At 37.0% G+C, this 15,789-nt stretch overlaps 1 long non-coding RNA gene across 1 annotated transcript; it reads left to right on the forward strand.

The window, feature by feature from the left end:
• Positions 1-13,288: 13,288 nt before the first annotated feature.
• On the forward strand, positions 13,289-13,542 carry LOC145000170 (uncharacterized). The gene is made up of 2 exons (XR_013661146.1): positions 13,289-13,412; positions 13,501-13,542. It is a non-coding gene; the product is annotated as an uncharacterized LOC145000170 (long non-coding RNA).
• Positions 13,543-15,789: the final 2,247 nt, after the last annotated feature.

A 15,789-nucleotide genomic window follows, 5' to 3' on the forward strand; every position in this document is an offset into this window, starting at 1 on the left:
GGTTTGACTTATTGACTTTGTTTGACTTTGACTTGACTATAATTTGACGGTTGTTACAGCGGAAGATCTCCAGCTACAAGAGCATTGTAGCAGTTAACAAGTCCTGTAGCAAGAGCAAGATTTTCATCGCACTCCTTGGCGTTTGAGGAAGAAGCCACATTAGAAGGAAAAGAAGCTTGAGTAGCAACAAATGATTGGTTCTGAGAGAAAGGCATGACTGATGCAGCGGGAAGTGAAGTAACTAACGGAGTGGAAAAAGGATTGAATCTGAGCTTGTTGAGCAGTAAAGGGGTGACCTGTAAAGGAAAAGGTGAGAGATGAAAGACCATTGCTAGATGAGATCCCAAGGTTTGCAGGTGAGTATGAATTCACATGATTTATCTCCTGTTGTTTGTCATAAATGTCATAGGCCTTGATGACTGCCATCATTTCAGCAAGAGTAAGGCGACTTAGATCCTTGGTCTTCTTGATAACAGTCACATTCATGTCCCATGACTTTGTGAGAGCATTCAGTAGATTTTTATTTATTTCAGACTTTGTGAAAAAGATCCCGGCTACAGTCATCTCAGTGGTAAGAGTTGTGAATCGTTGCAGCTGTGCCTCCAGGGTTTCTCCAGGAATGTAGTTGAACAAGTTAAACCTTTGTCGCACCATATCCTGCCGACTCTCCTTCATGTCTTCGTTACCTTCATATACCTCAATTAGGGCTTCCCACAAAGCCTTTGCTGAAGTGTACTCCCTAAAACCTTGAGCAATATCTGGAGATAGGGCCATGATGATAGTGGCCAAAGCTCGTTCTTGCTCCTCAACCTTCTCAAAATCCTCATCAGTGTAGTTCTCAATAGCTTTGTCGGTGACTTGTCCAGCAACAGTGGTGGTTATTCTAACAGGATTCTTAATTATGCTTCTCGAAATCTTGAAGTCCTTCATTTTAATGTACTTCTCTATCTTGTACTTCCATTCTGAAAAACCTTCAGCAGATAGCAGTCTTGGAATGCGAGTGGTTGTGCTCATGACAGATTCTAGCTCATGGTGATGTGTTTGACTTTGTGAATCCATTGATTATTAATTAAAAAAAACATAGATTTATTTATTAGTATTAATTTTTTTTAAAAAAAAAAATTTTGAGTTTCCGGTCAACACACAGGTTTACGATTAAAGTTAGTTTGCGGTCATAAACTCTGTTTACGGTCGAGTTGAATTACGGTCTTTGAATGTAGGTTTGTGGTTATTGAAGATTCTTGATGTACGGTCTACGAGCACAGTTTACGGTTCAAGAAAGATCTTGACTTTGCGGTCGTAAGCTATTTTTACGGCTGTAATCTCTTGGCCGTCCGAGAAATTCAAGAAACTACGATTTTTGGATTAAACTTTAATTCCCTTTCGCAGTAAACACCAACTCCAATCTCAAACAGTGAGGAATATCGCCAAAAACTCGATTGTAAGATGCCTTGAAACTGGTTTTGGTTTGATACCAATTGTAAAGTCCTGAAACGGATCTTACCAGTGATCAAACAAACAAAACAATCAATAATAATGAAAATGAAGTAGAAACAGAAATAAGAACAAGCTTGCATACGCTTCTATTAATGAAAAACGTCTGGTACAACTCGTCTACAACAACCGTGAACTCTATGGCATCAACAATCATTAAAAGACTTACAAGACCTCTATATATAGTGGCCTGGGCCGACTTGGGTTTACGACCGTAAACTCATGCTCTGGCTGTAAACTACTAAACAAGCTACCAAAATTGCATTTATACCAAAAAGAACCTATTACAACGAAAGTCTAGACCAAACCATTAATTAGACCCTTCATCTTATGGTTGTTGGACTTGGTCAATGATCTAAAGATTGTAATTCAAGTTCAATTTAATTGTTATTTTGAATCGTATGGGTACAGTACACCTTGCTTTTCCTAGGCATATGTTATGTTGATTGTGTTTGGGTTTTAAGTTTGTAATTTTCATGATCTGCATGTCACTTTAAATTTTAGGATCATGTAATATATTTTTTCTTTGAATACATATAATAGTTTAGTTAGGAAAAATGTATTAGATCATCAAAACTTTGTTATAATTTGAAGACCGAAGATTTCAAGCTAAGGATAATGTAGGGTTAAAGATGTCCCATGGAGTTGGACTTGGACTCAACATCAAGAATTGGTAGTAGATCAAGTGGGCACTTTAAGTGTCCCATTTTATCCTTATTTGACCTAGTGTTTCCTATGTTGGCTCATGGTAAGATGCATATGAATGGGCATGTGTTACCATTATTGTTTGTATATGTGTTTGTAACGTCATAAAATTTCCAACCAAAAATTTTCATTTTTACAACCATCAAAACATGAGTAATAAGTTTAGATTCCAAAGTAACAATGTAGTCACAACCGATTACATAACAAAAGATAACAAAATAGTTTCCCCGAGTGTGTGTACGGTCACGTTGGCGCCTTCCCACGGTCCTCACTAGTACCTGAAACACATAATACACAACTGTAAGCATAAAGCTTAGTGAGTTCCCCAAAATACAACATACGCACATACGCCTTTCCAGGCCTTGACCTTCCAGTTCTTGTGTCTCAGGGGACTTCCGTCCCGACTGGGTAAACCTTCCGGTCCTACCCACGTCAACCTTACAGTCCATATGACTACGCCTTCCGGCCCACATCATGTTGCCTTCCGGCCCAAATCAAACATATCATACATGGCACATATAACAAATAACTTAACACACATAAGGCATATATCTCATATCATATTCGACCTTCCGGTCACACAGTCAAAACCCTTCCGGGTACAGTATAGTGAGAAGACTCACCTCGTATGCCTCGCTAAGTCGCTAATCGTGAATCCTGAAATCACTCGAGCTCGAACCCTCGAGCTGCAATCCTCCTATGATATTATAAATCTATAATTATTACTTGTACCACAAAGGTGAGCCATCCTTATCAAGTCAACACATGTTGACTAGGTCAATCGTCTTTAATCAATTTGGACCAGACTCGGCGAGTGCACACTAGTGACTCGGCGAGTCTACGCATTTTAATTAACTATCAAGGTTTTTCCCTTTTGACTCGTCGAGTACTCCCCCGACTCGACGAGTTCCCCCTGGGCCTGAATCACAGGGCCACCGCGACTCAACTCGCCGAGTCGAAGGTCAACTCGGCGAGTCCCAACCTGACTCGGTCCACCTGTCAAAACCTTTCCAACTCTCTGCGACTCACTGAGCCGCCCTCAACTCGGTCCGGACTACACACAGGATGGTCTCAAGGACAATCTTCAAGCGACTCGTCGAGTCTGTTCTTCAGACTCGGCGAGTCCATGCCATGCACCAGCTAAAACTGGCTTTTGCGGTCAGATCCGTTCCATACATACATAGATCTGGCCTTTCCAAGCTTATTTGTCACGTAAAGTCTCGGTCTTGGTTGCCATGCAATGCATACAAGGCTTATTTTGAAGAAACAACCTCTAATATGGCAAGTTTAGCTTCTAACTCAAAAGAATGGACATAAAGCTTGTCATAAGGGGTCTCCTGGACCTGCTAAAGTCCAGATCTAGGTTCCATATCTCCATGGGACCTCTCATACTTCTAATTCAAGCCAAGAAATGCAAGAAGAAACCCTAGATTTGGCACATCAACACAAAACACGAAGTTTGGCTCTGAAAATTACCTCAAGAAGACTCCCTTGGTGAAGTAGCAACAGATCCAAGCTCCCCAACTCTTCAAGCTTGATCCTCTCCCTCCTTTCCTTGCAATATCCCACAAATAATGAACAAAAAGCCTCCAAACAATCTCACAAGGGCTCACAGACGTATGGGGGCTCTTAGGGTTCAAGGTGGCCGCATATGAGGGCCATAAGGTCCTTTAAATAGGGCTTAGGGCCGGGAAATTAGGGTTTCATTAAACAGCGCGGACTCGCCGAGTCCATCCCTTGGACTCGCCGAGTCCGGACGCGAACCCCAGCCCAAAACCGCGACCCGACTCGGCGAGTTCGACCTCCAACTCGCGAATGTCAAAAATATATGAAATGAAGATACCTGGGGATACCTTCCCTATCACAACGCGTTTTAAAGCCGTGAGGGCAGCAGATCCCATAAGAACTCTGCAGTTAAGCGTGCTCGGGCGGGAGTAGTACCAGGATGGGTGACCCCCTGGGAAGTCCTCGTGCCGAGTAGCCCAAAGCGGACAATATTGTGATACGTGCCAGAGGGGGATGTTACAAATGGTATCAAAGCTAGGGCACGGGTCGATGTGCTCGACAGGGACGTCGAACCCTATAATAGGGGGTGAAAGTGGGTTAGATCTGATCCCACATCGGCTGGGAAGGAGAACTAAGCATTCCTTATAAGGGGTGTGGATACCTTCCCTATTACAACGTGTTTTAAAGCCGTGAGGGCAGCAAATCCCATAAGAACTCTGCAGTTAAGCGTGCTCGGGCGGGAGTAGTACCAGGATGGGTGACCCCTTGGGAAGTCCTCGTGCCGAGTAGCCCAAAGCGGACAATATTGTGATACGTGCCAGAGGGGGATGTTACAGTGTTTATGTGATTGTTGTGATTGTTCTATTTTTCATGATTGATAGTATATAATTGGAATAAAAAACTATTACAAGTTAATAAAGAAAAGGGTTAAAAGGATCATCTTACCAAAAAGGAAATCTTAAAAGGTTAAAAGGATCATCTTACCAAAAAGGAAATATTAAAATTCTTTTTACTAAACAAATGAAAACAAAAACCTATTTTATAAAATATAAATATCATGTTACCCATGAAAAACACACACTTCTTTATAATCTATTGGCATGGGGAAGTGCTTGTAGCCAACAAGTATATTGGATTATAGTTGAGGTGATGTGATACTCATGATAACTCATGTGTAATTTGGTTTGGGGACCACATGATTTTTGTAGTCGATTTACCAACCAAGTTCATGATCCATAACAACCCTATCATGAAAAAGGATGAGCCTGAAAAAGGATGTGATAAAAAGTACAACCTTAGCTTCCCTTCCATAACTAAGGGTTTGACTAAAGTCAATGCAAGTCAAAAGTCAAAGTCAACGGTCAAGGTTGACCCTCCACGTTGTGTCCATCCTTGGCCATGTTCTGGCCTTCAAATGACAAAATAGACGCGTTTTCCCCAGTCACCACGTCGTGGCAACCTAGGCCACACCGTGGGAACTGGATTCAAAGTGTCTTAATCGGTTAAGCCGGATCCTTTAATCCAATAGGTTCTAAGGTCCAAATCTGATCATTATTATGGTCGAAATGGATAAAGTTTCCAACTTTATCCCTTAAGACCCACCATGAGGTCTAGATCTCAAGTCTATAGCCTATAAAGCAGAACTATGGCATAGACTTAATCAAGAAGCACTTAAGCCCTTAAGTCTGAAGCCCATTTTCTCCAAAAGATCTTATGCCATTAAAACCATCCTAAAGATTGGTGCTTTTTATACATGCATGTCCAATGCATGTCTTGGACTCTACTTAGGTCAAAATGGGGGTTTATTGCCAAAATCTCATGCATGGCTCAAACAATCCACCAAACTTCATATCCAAATCATGAACTACTCCAAATGATCTAGAGATTCATAAAGTTACAACCTTTATGAAATCTCACCATCCCACCTAACAAGATCAAGAAGAATATGAGACAAAATACAAGATCTAACACTATATAACAAAAAAGGTGGAACCTTGAACACTTATAAGGGTCCGAAATTCAGCTAGGAAGGGAGATGAGGACTCTCTTACTGATCCTTGGATTACTCTTTCTTGCTTCTTCCTTCAATACCTCTCAAAAGCACTCAAGAAAGCTTCAACAATGGAGGAAAAGATTTAGGGTTTTCTTCTTGATAAAAGAGGGTGGTGGAGGCAAAGGGTGAGCAAACCCTAGCCTCCTCATTCCTTTAAATAGGATGCAAACCCAAAAATTTAGGGTTTAAGACATCAATGGCGGCCATGTCGTGGCCTTCCTTGCCACGTCATGGCGAGTCAAAAAGACTCGCGACTAAAAATGTTTTTCCATGTCGTGGCCATCCTTCCCACACCGTGGTGACTCCCTAAAGTCAAATCAAATTAATACGTACCTCAGAACCTGATGCTACAAATATTTTCTTTGAGTTTGAGTCCAACTTAATGAACTTGTTTGAAGATCATTTCTGGAAACTTTGATGTGAAAAGAGAGCATGTATGGGCTCTCTTTGAATCATGCATGAAGTTTTATTTTTTTAGATTCATTTTGGATCTAGGGTTAGTGTTTGTAATATAGAGGCCTACATGTGGATAAAGTTGGAAACTTTATTCGTTAAGAACCTCACTAGAAGGTTTCTGAAAAGTTATTGCCTCTGGATTAAAGTATTAATGACTTATTAAAAGAGGTTGGTTTGCAAATAGAGGCAGTACATAGAGGAATATCACAATTGTTTTAGACTGTAGTTTTCGCGATGCGACCATTTATTGGTCACTGAGCATTTGGTGTTGACCATTGACCATTGAGTTTTGAAGAGTTTTACTTTTGTTCAAAGTTTGGTGGATATGAGTATTGGATTGGAGATTGGTTTCTAATATGTGTTAGGTGGTTTGTGCTAGTTACTTCATTTGTTGAGACTTTAGACTTGGGTTGCTAGCTTCATGTGGCTTTTCTCACTATACTATGTGTGACATTACATGTCCTTTGTATTGTAAAATGTTTGTGGGTTATTAATATACGAATATGTGATTAGACGATAATAGTCTTTTGTGTGTTGATCAGAAGTTTTTATAGGACGTTGGTGAAATAGTGTGAGTCTGTGACCCCTCAAGCCTAATAGTTGGTAAGAAGGAAGAGTGTGAGTTTGAGATCTTATAGGTGTTATGGTGGAACAGTGTGAGGTTGTGAGTCTTGAGGTGTTTGGCGAATTAGGGTTAGGTCGTGAGCTCGCAAGGTGGTATGCATTGTATGTGTGATGAAATATATATGATATCGCTCGATATATTTAAATTTTTTTAAAGTTGTTATGGTGAGAAAGGTTAGGGCATAGTGTGACTGTACTCACATCGATGTTTGAGTTTCTTTTGAGACTTCTGTTGATATTCTGATATGACTTTGATTTGATACTTGTTTTTTACGACGTTTTAACAAATTATATATTTTTTTTGTACTTTTTAAAATATTGTTTTGGGGATTTTTGATTATATTTTAAAAAAATGAAAATTTTGTTGAAAATTTAAAACGTTACAAATTAGTCGTTCATAATCAAACTTCACTACAATCTAAACATATTGTAGCACCTACTTCCTGGTATGTAATTAATTTTTGTTGTATTTTGCATTTTTGGCCTGGGACTCAGCAAGTTGAAGGCCCAACTTGTCGAGTAGGAGTGGGTTTGGACACGAGACTTAAGTGCGGACTCGGCGAGTCGGCGGCCAGACTCGACGAGTAGGCTTTGACTGGACAAAACCCTAATTTGAGGATTTGCACCCTATTTAATCATCTCTTTCAGCCACCACTCGTCCCTATTGCTCCCAAAGACCCTCCATAGCAAACCCTAAGTGTTTTGGTGCAAGAACTAAGGCTTTTGAGTGATTTTTGAGGGTTTTGACCTCAAGGAAGAAGGAAGAGCATAGAAGGATCAAGAAGAGACTGAAGGATTCGAGTTTGGTTCATCATTTGCAGCCTTTGAAAGGTATAAAGTGTCTACCTTACTTGCTTGTTTGTTAGATCCCTTTTGGGGAAGATTTAGGGCTTTTAAGCCATATGAGGTGACCAACCATGATTTGCAAACATGGTTGGGGGTCAAGACTTCGGATCTAGCACTTGGGAAGAGTCACAAGGTAGATTTAGGTTGATTTTGCACCCAAGGAAGGCCCCATGCAACAAAAGAGCCATTTTAGAGCCTTTTTGGCTCAAAAGTCCCATGCATGTACGTAAAGTTCGTAACTTTATGTGCTATATCGAGCTTAGGGGCTTGGATCTATCATTTGGACAAGTGTTGTACATCAGAAATCGAGGATTTAGGGTGTGGACGTTATCGACTCAGCGAGTCCTTTCTTAGGACCCGACGAGTCCAAGGCTTTGAGTCCCATATCTATTGAGGATCAAAAGAACTCAGTTGGGTGTTAGAAGGGTTGTAGCAGGTCAAAAGTAGTGACCCAACGCATTGGACTTAGTTTTAGACCAGGAGTTCATGGGACTTGACGAGTGCTAGAACAGACTCGGTGAGTCCAAGACAATCTTCTTATGTTTGAAGATGAACTCGACGAGTTGTTCATACAACTCGGCGGGTCAAGGTCAGAACTTGTTCATCAGATGAAGATGAACTCGACGAGTTGTTCATACAACTCGGCGAGTCGGTGAAGGTTCATTGATGTTCGTAAAGAAGGAGAACTCGTCGAGTCGTTGCCAAACTCGACGAGTCGAGTCATGTACAAAGACGAGTAAAGGGTAGGGACTCGACGAGTTGACAGCCAAACTCGACGAGTCGGATCAACTGGAAGTTGACTTTGACTTGGACTTGGTAGGGGGTAAAATAGTCATTTTACCCTAAGAGTAGATATCAGATTCTGACTGAGTGTTTTGTGGGGATTATAGCCAGAGGATTTCCGGAGCAACAGTAGACAGAGGTTTCCCCACGCAGATTATTAGCAGCTACTCGTATGAGGTGAGTTACCTTCCAGGAGGGGTGGGTCTAAGGCCACAATGCCGACCCACCAAAGAGGAGTATTTAGGAGATGATTGTCTTTGTGATAATTATCTTGGTCTGGTTATGTGCCTTGGTTATGAGATTTATCTGTATGATATGTTATGTGTATAATAGGGATGAGTTTCCCTGACAGTGGTCCTTAGGACCGAAGGGTAGGTTAGTACCCGGATATGCCTGATTGTATGTTTATATCTTGATGTTGTATGCTAGTGGTAGAGGATGGAATAGTCCCCAGTTACCGGTTGAAAGATATTGATGATGGTTATCGGTTGAAAGATACCGATGATGATTACCGGTTGAATGATACCGATGGAAATTACCGGTTGAAAGTTACCGACGATGATTACCGGTTGAAAGATACCGATGATGATTACCGATTGAAAGATACCAATGATATTGTATGGTATGTGGTATGATGGGGGAACTCACTAAGCTTTGTGCTTACAGTTTCTATTTTGGTTTCATGTACCTCTTCGTCTAAGGGGAAGGAGTCGGCGGTGTAGCATCGCATCACACACACACACATGATTCCGTATCGGACTTTCTGGGATTGCACTATGATTTTGATTATTTTTGATGTCGTGGTTTGTGACAAAATATTATGATTTTGTAATGTGTTGCTTTATTGACAATGTTATGGTAAAATGTTTTAAAAATTATTAATTCAAAAATAAAATTTTCGGGCTTGAATTTTGGGATGTTACACATACTGCCATGAAATCAAGCCAAACTAGAAGTTTGTTTCAATTATTCATGAACACTTGTTTAAGAAAGTTGATACATTCAATCATTGGGTTACTTTCAATTTTACAAGATGAGAACCTTAGGTGGTGGTACGAGTGTATCATCGATGAAACAAATCATATCATGACCTTCGATGGAAGACATGGTTTTCAAGGTTTCAGAAAAAAATGTGGAGGTTTGAAGAAAAAGAGACGAGGGTATGTGCACCGACTAAATAGGGTTAATTCATCTTCTTTTTTTTAATTAAAAATAATCATAATATCTATGTGCGTATGACATGGCTCATTTGTCGCCACATCACCGTGCCAACTAAGCATGGTTAACATGGAAACCAACCGATTTTTGTGTGGATCATCTAATTAACATGTAGAATACATCTTTAAAGATCTATTGTGCAAAAAAATAATACTAATAATTAATGATTAAATCAGGAGAAATTTACAAAAATAGCCATTTACACTAATGATATTACAAAAATAACCAAAAAAAATCGAAATTACAAAAATAGCCACCCATTTCGCAGATGAGAAGGTCCCATCTGCGAAATGGGCTTCTCATCTGCGAAAGTACAAGTGCCTAAAGCACAACTGTGCTTTAGGTACTTGTACTTTCGCAGATGAGAAGGCCCATCTGCGAAATGGGCTCTCATCTGCGAAATACCCTCTTATTTGACTATAAAAACGTTTTTTTTCCTTCATTTTTCACCCTTCTCTAAACAAAAACTCTCTCTAACTTTGGGCTTATCTCGGAATTTTGGCTAGTTTTTGAAGAAAATTGAGGATTATGTCAACAATCCCGCAAATATGGTTAGATTTTAACTCTTTTAATGTCAACAATCTCTTTATTTTATCATTTGTTGTATTATTTAGTGTTAAAAAAGGGTAATTTTGTTGTGTTTGATAGTTTTAATATTTTTTTAGTATACTTGAAGTTTAAATGCAAGTAGAGACAAGCAGAGACTGCGTAGATAATGTTTACAATTTGTTATTTTTGTTGTTTTTTTAGTTGTTGTATAACCTGAAATCTTGTATATTCTAATCGTATAGTTGTTTATATAAAGTGCAAAATAGTCGTTTGTATATCTATTTGTCGTATAAGTATAACATTTGTATAAGTTGAAAATTTGTGGTATATATATTGTTAGAAATTGTTTGTGTTTGTCGTATAAGTAAAACATTTGTATAAGTTGAAAATTTGTTGTATATATATTGTTAGAAATTGTTTGTGTTTGTCGTATAAGTAAAACATTTGTATAAGTTGAAAATTTGTTGTATATATATTGTTAGAAATTGTTTGTGTTTGTCGTATAAGTAAAACATTTGTATAAGTTGAAAATTTGTTGTATATATATTGTTAGAAATTGTTTGTGTTTGTCGTATAAGTAAAACATTTGTATAAGTTGAAAATTTGTTGTATATATATTGTTAGAAATTGTTTGTATTTGTCGTATAAGTTGAAAATTTGTATAAAGTTGTCGTATAACTTGCAAAACTGTTAGTTTGTTTGTCGTTTTATTTTTAAATTTTTTTTTTGTTTATATGGTTATAAAATGTTAGTTTTAATTAGAAAGATAAAAATTGTTTATATATTTGTTGTTTAAGTTGAAAATTTGTTTAAGTTGAATATTTGTCGTTGATATATTTGTCGTTTAAGTTGAAAATATGTTTAATAAAATGTTTATATAATTATGTATGATATTGTTTTCTATCGTTAATATATTAGTTGTATAACTTGGAAAATTGTTTATATATGTGTATGTTATTGTTTTTTATCGGAAATATATATATATATTAGTAATTAAGAAATTGTATTTGCAGTTCGTAATCATATATTTAAAAAAAAAATATTTTTTAGTTATCTAATTTGTTTTTGTGTTTTTTCTGCAGCATGATTTTAGTTTAATGAATACGAAAGCCTTTGCGAACTTAAAAGGCTGTGGCGGTAACATATGAGAAGTATTTGAAGTTTTAGATGATGCCCGACGTGCTATTTTCAGAGATACCGTCTTTGGTTATTTTATTGATGTCCCTCGTTTACAAGGGGACGCATTATTGTTTCATAAAATGTTCATTCATCAGATCCGGCCGGACCCTGTTTTATATCCAGATGGAATAAAACGTTTATATTTTCGAGTAAGCAATACGAAAATGGTTTATGGGCCGGAAGAGTTTTGTTTGATTACCGGCTTCAATTTTGGGGAGTATCCAAAAAACATTGGGAGAAAAGGGTCAGAAAAATTAATAAGCAGTAAAAAAAGATGTTTACTGCGTGAACGGCTATTTCCGGATCATACTAATAGTTCGGTGAAAATCGGCGACCTGAAAAGTTTAATTTTAAATCGAACATTCCTAGCACTTGACGACGTTGATGCAGTTAGAGTATGTTTGATATACATTTTGTGTGAAGGTTTTTTGGGTAAAGAAGTTAACGATCGGGTGCCACAAGATTGGTTTTATTTGGTTGAGAATTTGGATCTCTGGAATAGGTATATTTTGTTTACGTTAAAAATTCTATTTTATTAAAGTTATAATTTATATAATAATCAATTTTGTTTTTTTGTTTTGTTAGCTTCGCTTGGGGTAGCTATCTCTGGGATTTTACCTATGTTGACCTTGAGGATACATGGAATAAAATACATAATAATTTATCAGTTTCTGAGGGTGGTAAAACTTTAAAGTACTCCGTCTTAGGATTTACGGCTCCAATAAGGGTATAAAAATTTTCTTATATTTAAATTGTTTTATTGTTATGTTTTTTATTTTAATTTGAACTTTTATTACTGTAATTGTAAAAAATTGTAGATATGGATATATGAGATGATTCCGGCTGTTCGTGCATGTGGATTTGCATCGAGAAAAAAATAAAGACTTGCCTAGGATGAAACGATGGAGCGGAACAAAAAAATTGAAATGGGTTGACGTGAACAAGATTTGGTCAAAGATGCAGGTTTAAAAATAATTCGTTTTTTATTAATAAAGTTGATTATTATACTTTTATATGCATTTTTAATATGTTTAATTTTTTAGGCGGGGCTACCACCAAGACAAAACATGTTACCGGGTGATGGTGAGATGACATCTTTTTATTATATGTCATTTCAAGAGTATGTATATGGTGAAGGGAAAGTAGTTCCATCCCCAGTACGGGACCATTTTAGGAGACAAGACGAATCTTCGTCTAGTATGTCGTCCAGTGGTCGCTCTCATGGTAGAGGTCGGGGCAGTGGGAAACACAAGCTAGACGAGATGTTGAAACGGCTACATGCACTGGAGCAGCATGTGTTTATGAACCGACAACCTTCAGAGGTTTTTGTTAAAGAAGTGAATAATGACCAATTTTGGAGCGACATTTTTTATGATGAACAGGTTAGTTACATGCTACACTATTTATTAAATTTTATTAACATATATGAATACCTGTGTTCATATTTTATATTTGAAAATATAGGTTGTACAAGATGAAGTGATGAATAAAAACAATACAACTGAAAATGTTTTTGGTGATACTCAAGACGACAAGGTTGTTATAGATGTTACCTTTACGATTTTAATAATTACTTTTTAATAAACTGTTTTTTTTTATTGAGTAAAAAGTTATATTTTTAATGTAGGTGTTGGAGGAGAGGAATGAGTATGCGGGAAACAAATTTGATGATGATGTGTTTGATGTAAATGATTATAGTGGAGTTAAAGAAGTTATTATAGTTACATTAATATAAATATTTTGTTTATTTAGATATTATTACTTATTAAATTATGTGTATTTCGTTATTAAGTATAAAGTATTATTTTTAATGTAGGAGTGGGAGGAGAGGAATGACAATGCGGGGAACAAATTTGATGATGATGTGCTGGACGAAGACGAACTAATAATAACGGGAAATGTAGATTATTTTCATGATGATGATGATGACAAAGAAGTTACACCCGATAAACCGAGGAGTCGAAAACCATCACAATATTTGTGCCCTCCTTACACCGAGGTATTTGTTTTATTTATAAACCGATGATTTTATGTTTATGTGAATTATATGAAAGATATAGATTTAAACATTTCAACATTGTTTTTAGTTGCACACGACACCGAAGCAAAAAAGAAGAACAAAAAAGAAGGTTGATATGAAATCAACAAGCCACGTTCCTCCTCCAGTTTTTGGTGTTGCTCATGACTTCTCCATGTTGCGCTTGCAACCTTACGTAGCAGGCGGTGAGGATGTCATCCAAAATTATGTATTGCATTCATATGATGTCCAGCATCGTTTGTTTAATTTCGTGTTAGATAGAGATTTTTGGAGCTCATTGTTTGGGCATACACACGACGGATGGTTGGAGTCAGCGGTAAATTAATTGTTAATTAATTCTTTTAAAAGTTAATTGTTTTTTAGTCAATAACAAAAGTATCATGTGTGCAGCATATAACCATTTGGTACCGACTTTTGATGGAGAGACGGTTTGAGAGCGACCGACATACAATAATGCCTCCAAATTTTTTTTTCTCATGCTTTGGAAGAAGGACAGGACTGGAGGGCGTTTATGGCTGGTATTGCTACGTACCCCAACTTCATGGTTGCTTGGTGGGATGTTGATACGGTAAACTTAATAGTTTATATTGAAAATAATATCGTTTTTTTGTTATGTTTTTGTATTGTGATGTTTTTGTATTGTGATGTAAATAAACATAATTTTATTTTCTGATCCTTATACAGGTCTTATTGCCGATTCATTCATCCCCTAATCATTGGCTATTTGGGGAACTACGATTGTCGTCAATGGAAGTGCATATTTATAACAGTCTTGGTAGAGGTGCTTATGAAAAATTCCAATCTGAAGGAATTTTTTCCAAATTTGAACGTCGGGTGGCAAATTATTTGGACAAGATTAAGTATTGGGCCCGGAGGAACATCCCAAGGATTCCATTGAATATGCAATTCATTTATGAAGAAAACGTTCCCCAACAAAGTAGTCATTTGGGAGATTGCGGTGTTTTTCTTTGTATGTTTATGGAGCAATTGGTTTCAGATCAACCTATACGTGTTCTTATTGACCCAAAGAACGCAGCTTTAGAGTTCCATCTCCGGATGGCAAAAATTATTTGGGGGTCTTGTCTTGGTCCTATGTAGTTGGATTATATAAATGTATATACAAATTAATGTTGGATTTCATTATTAGTTTATTTTTACAGTTTACTCAACGGACAGCAAAAAATATAACGTTACGACGATTACAACAAATTAATGACCTACTAATTACTTAACATTACATACAACATAAGAACGACTACAACATTTGTTTTAACGTTACATATACAACAATTTATTGACCTAACAACTTCAAAACCATAAAAACAATATTGAAAAGCTTACAACTTGTAAACAAGAACTGCCAAGAACAACACCCAACTACAAACCAACGTTATCTTTAACTTCTTATTTTCTGATTGAAAGAGCTTATTAGAGTTAGCTACTTTAGCTATTACCATAGAAGATTGGTCCTTCTCTTCATCAACCCAACTGATAAACCCGCATTTTGGTCCCTGTTAAATTTAATATTCACAGTAAGAAAATAAATTTTTGTGATGTAAACACGAGGGTTTAAATTTGAATGACGTTAACAACATGATACCAAATATGGGCAAGCGTAAAACAATCTTCCTGGGTTTTTAGATGTTCCCGAAATCCTAACGATACGTTCTCCTCCGCAATTGCAGTATGCCATTAGCCTTGTTTTTCTTATAAATAGGAGTTGTTTTGACTGATACAGTTTTCATACTGAGTGACACCCTTTTATAGAAGAAATCATGTTACAGACAAATCTTTTTAACTATGAAATGAACTGGTTTGATTATGAATTCAAAAAGTTGAACTACGAAATCCAAACAAGTACATTCTGTAGTATTGTCTTGTCGGTCAGTGAAATTTGACTATGAAATAAACTGGTTTGACTATGAATTCAAAAAGTTGAACTACGAAATCCAGACAAGTACATTCTGTAGTATTGTCTTGTCGGTCAGTGAAATTTTACTATGAAATGAACTGGTTTGAGTATGAATTCAAAAAGTTGAACTACGAAATCCAGACAAGTACGTTCTGTAGTATTGTCATGTCGGTCAGTGAAATTTGACTATGAAATGAACTGGTTTGACTACGAATTTAAAAGGTTAAACTATGAATTGTGAACATTAGAGATACAATATTTTCTATTTATAATCTCATTTTATTGATATTGCATTTGTGTGATGATTGTAGAGCACTTTCATCGGTCTTGAAAATGAGTACTAACATCGGAAGAAGCTTTTCTCAACTACCAATTTTCTTGCATAACCTTCAACGAACAAATCCTAATACCTTCACAGCCATCAAG

This window comes from Lactuca saligna, chromosome 6, assembly GCF_052625555.1.
Source record: "Lactuca saligna cultivar CGN05327 chromosome 6, ASM5262555v1, whole genome shotgun sequence".
In the NCBI taxonomy this organism is placed as follows: Eukaryota; Viridiplantae; Streptophyta; class Magnoliopsida; order Asterales; family Asteraceae; genus Lactuca; species Lactuca saligna.